The sequence below is a fragment of the Papio anubis genome, unplaced genomic scaffold (assembly GCF_008728515.1).
Source record: "Papio anubis isolate 15944 unplaced genomic scaffold, Panubis1.0 scaffold332, whole genome shotgun sequence".
NCBI lineage: Eukaryota > Metazoa > Chordata > Mammalia > Primates > Cercopithecidae > Papio > Papio anubis.
In genome coordinates this window covers 7,104-11,125 of record NW_022163451.1, presented here as the reverse complement: position 1 = coordinate 11,125, position 4,022 = coordinate 7,104, and the positions used below count along the sequence as shown (strand labels likewise).

The window sequence follows — 4,022 nt, the reverse complement described above, 5'->3', positions numbered from 1 at the left end:
CCTCAGAACTGAAGGGAGATGTTGGTAGACAGAGGCTCTGCCTTCACCTCTGGCAGCAAAGGTTCTCTGGGGCCCTTCATCCCCCGACATCAGAGCTGCACTTCAATGTGGAAGCTTTGGTTATGTGTGGCTCCTGGGTGCCTGAAATGTTCCTGGTCTGAACTGTCATGTGCTAACACAGAGTTAGTTTCAAAGATTTCGTTTCACATATTTATATACTTTATTAATAATCACATATTTCTTACATATTAAAATGAAAATTTTTTCGTATTTTGGGTTAATTAAATTGTTACAATCAATTCAACCTGTTCCTTTTTTCTTTTAAAAGTTTGGTTACTAGAGAATTTAAAATTTACATGTGGCTCACATTTTATTTCAGAAAATTACCTCCGTTCTAAAATTTCAGCCTGCCTGCTCAAAGACCAGAAGCCGGGAAGGTCATAAAATCCGAAATTTTAAAATAATTATTATATTCTTTTCATTTGTGAATAGGTATACAGTATGTTATTCATAAATGCATGTGACTTTACACACAAGGTTAAATGCAAATACCATCTGGGGTGGGCCTGGCTCCGCTCAAGGAGGAAGCCCTGCCTAAGAAGGCTGCAGCCAAGACTGTCACTCTTTCTTCACTCAGCCCAGCATCTGATCGCATCTTCTGTCACTCAGGGCCTGAGAGGGTGGGGTTTTAAACGTTATCCAATCAGCGACGCTAGACTGGGAACCGTCCAATCAGGCACGCAGCTGGAGCGGACAGGACGGCTTCCGGGATGTGGCGGGGCCTTTGTCTCTCACTGCAGCCTGAGCTCCAGGTGTTGCCTTCATTGCTCTGTGTCCTCTGCTCCTAGAGGCCCGGCCTCTGTGACCCTGTGACCTGCAGGTATTGGGAATCCACAGCTAAGACACCGGGACCCCCTGAAAGCCTAGAAATGGTGAGAGTGCTGGGTCGGACATCCCGAGAGAAGGGGAAGGGCTGGTTGTAACCGGTGGGAAGTGGCTGTGGCGGGACTCAGGCCTCCCTGCAGTCAGCTCCGCAGTCTGCGCCCCGAGTTCTCCTTGCCCAGCTCGGCCTCAGTCCCAGCCATAAGATGGCGGCTGCGCTGACAGTCGGTACCCCGGGCGTCCTGTCACTTCCTTGTGCAGTGATTGTGCCCTGGCCTGGAGCCCTCTCTGGGCAGCTCTGCCCCCGCAGCGCCGCATCTTTCCCAGATTGTGCAGGGACCACGGGAGGGTCTTTAGGGGACAATTCCGACTTGGGGTGCGGGTTCATGAATGGGAAGAGCTTTGTTCCGTGGGGCTCCCGGTTCCTCTTGCCTTCTGTTAGAAATATATGAGAGTCACTACAAAAACATTAAATAATATAATCAAAGAGTGATTCAAAAATTGTGAAGCTCCCAGCTGTGGTTTGTAATTTGTGGTTCATGGGCGGGGCTTGAAAAGACTTTTATAAAAAGCATGATGAAGAAAACCAAATTCAGTAATTGGTTAGGTAGAGTTACATAGTTTCTTAATTTGTACAATAAAAGTGAAAATTTCCTGATTGTGTAATCAGAGGTTAATTGGCAGTTTATAGTTGGTTAAGGCTGAATTTTGTTTCTCTCAATGCAGTAATGTACTAAAAAATGCACTTCAGTTAGATTTTTTTTTGAGTAGGAACCCAGAGACTAGAGACACCTCAGTCTAATTGCCTGCCTTTTAATTATTTTCACAGTCCACAGGGAGCTGATTTTCCGCTGCATTTTTCACCTATGTCCCAAGCAGGTTCTTAAGTCTAACCGCCATTCCCCATTTCTCCAGCATCACTGGCTTGCAGTAAGATACTAAATTTCCAGTTCCTTCTGGCGTTTCCAAATGCCAGCTTTTCCTCCCTAATTCACGTTATCGCCTATTTGTCTTTTAGTGTACTTTTCTATACCGTATTTTAATTAATTATTGTTTGACAAAGCATTAAATGACGCTTTTTAAAAGGTTTGTTATCTGTAAATATTTCCCATGAGAAGAAAGCAAAGAATAATCCCCTGACACTGTACTGTAAAAGCTCTCTGTGCCTCTTCTCCTTGAATCTTCTCTAGGCACAGAGATCTTGTCAGAATGTTTTTAGGTCAAGGTTTTCCTTTGGAAACTTTATGGGGTGATGTGTCCTTAGGAACCTTTTAGTTTTTTTCTGGTCATGGATTTCAGTACTGTCTGGGGATAAACCAAGATATCCACTGTGGTTATGTCAGCTAAAGTGCCTAGTGAGTATCAGCTTCTGGTTTATTTTCTTCCATAGGAAGACCTGAGGTCTGGAGTGTATCCTCTCAAGGGAGCAAGTGGATGCCCTGCGGCTGAGAGGAATCTTCTGGTGTACTCTTATTTTGAAAAGGTAACCTCTTGAGACATTAAAATTGTCTACACCCAACCCAGCTTTCATTTCTTGGGGACACATTGCTGGTCAGCCAATCAGATGCTGGAGCTGAGAGGAAAACCCAGAAATAATTTCTGCCCCCTGGATTGTCTAAGGGGGCAGAAAGATAATGCAATAAATATAGTGGAAGAAAAATAGTGTTAAAAAGTGAAAAATTTGTGGCAGATAAAATAGTATTCCAAAAGACCAGAAAAAAACAAAACAAACAGAAAAAAAACTTGACTCTAGTGAGATGGTGTAAGAATTTGCAAAGTAAAATACCTCTGGAGCAGTCTCTGAGAAATACTGCAGTGTCTCCTGAATGGGTGGTTCATGAGCACATAAGTGAGTCGGAGTGGGTGGAAGAATCTCTCAAGCGATTGAGTGGCCCGACTTGAAACATGAGTCAGACACGCATTTGTTTTTTAATCAGCACTGCCACTCCCTGGGTTTGTCACCTTGAAAATATTTGGTTACTTATTTTGACCTCACTTTTTTAGCTGTAAATTGCATTATATTAGTAGGGCTTGAAAGGTAGGACATTTTTTTTTTTTTTTAAACAGAGTTTCACTCTTGCTGCCCAGGCTGGAGTGCAGTGGCTTGATCTTGGCTCACTGCAACCTCCACCTCCCAGGTTCAAGCAATTCTCCTACCTCATCCTCCTAAGTAGCTGAGATTACAGGCACACACCACCACACCCAGCTAATTTTTTGTATTTTTTTAGTAGAGACGGGGTTTCACCATGTTGGCCAGGCTGGTCTCGAACTCCTGACCTCAGATAATCTGCCTGCCTCGGCCTCCTCAAGTGCTGGGATTACAGGCATGAGCCACTGTGCCTGGCAGGTAGGAAAATATTTATAAAGTGCATAAAAGAGGTGGGTTTAAAAAAAATTAATATCTAATTTTATATTCCATTTGTTAAAAATTCTCATTTACCTTTTTCTTTCCCAGAGTGAGTTTTGTACAGGTTTTCTCAGGTGTGTTTTTTTTTTATGGCTGGGTGCATTCAAACAGAATTCCAAGGCTTAGCTTTTAGAATGCTAGCTACCAAGGAAAAGAATAGGGGAAAATCTCTATTCTATTTTGACTGTAGAGAATGAATACATTTCCATGAGATAATATGGTAGATAATTGGTGAGTTACATAGATTCGTGAAAATAATCAGTTCCTCTTTTTGCAGGGTAAATTTGTGACAGTGAGTATCTCTATTAAAATCCTGTTATCTTGATTTCTGAGTTTCATGCTAAATTTTATGAGATGAAACTTGGTGTCACCTAGAAGTGTTCCCGTATGACTAATTGTTTACTATGTGGTTTTTAATGAAAACAATAAAATAATAGATATGTTGTCTGAAAGGAATAGATACTTTTGCTTTTCTTATTGAGGTACAAAATGTAAGTACCTTAAAATTTCCTTCCCTGTGTTTGAGTAATTTTGCTGGATTTTTCAAACACATAATTTCAAAAACCAAGTGAGTAACTCTAACATGGAAATTAAAGCTTGAGCCCAGTGACTAAGAGCTAAGGCTAATATTGAGGCTGCAAAAGGAGGTTATTAAAGACCCACCTACGCGGTGGCTCACGCCTGTAATCCCAGCATTTTGGGAGGCCAAGGTGGGTGGATCACGAGGTCAGGA

At 42.2% G+C, this 4,022-nt stretch overlaps 1 long non-coding RNA gene across 2 annotated transcripts; it reads left to right on the top strand.

Annotated features, from left to right (window-relative positions):
• The first annotated feature begins 354 nt into the window (after positions 1–354).
• On the top strand, positions 355–3,162 carry LOC116273047. Of its 2 annotated transcripts, none has more exons than XR_004181549.1 (3): positions 355–932; positions 2,273–2,365; positions 3,114–3,162. It is a non-coding gene; the product is annotated as an uncharacterized LOC116273047 (long non-coding RNA). The 2 variants fall into 2 exon arrangements; XR_004181548.1 differs by having other exon boundaries at positions 359–932; positions 3,111–3,160.
• Positions 3,163–4,022: the final 860 nt, after the last annotated feature.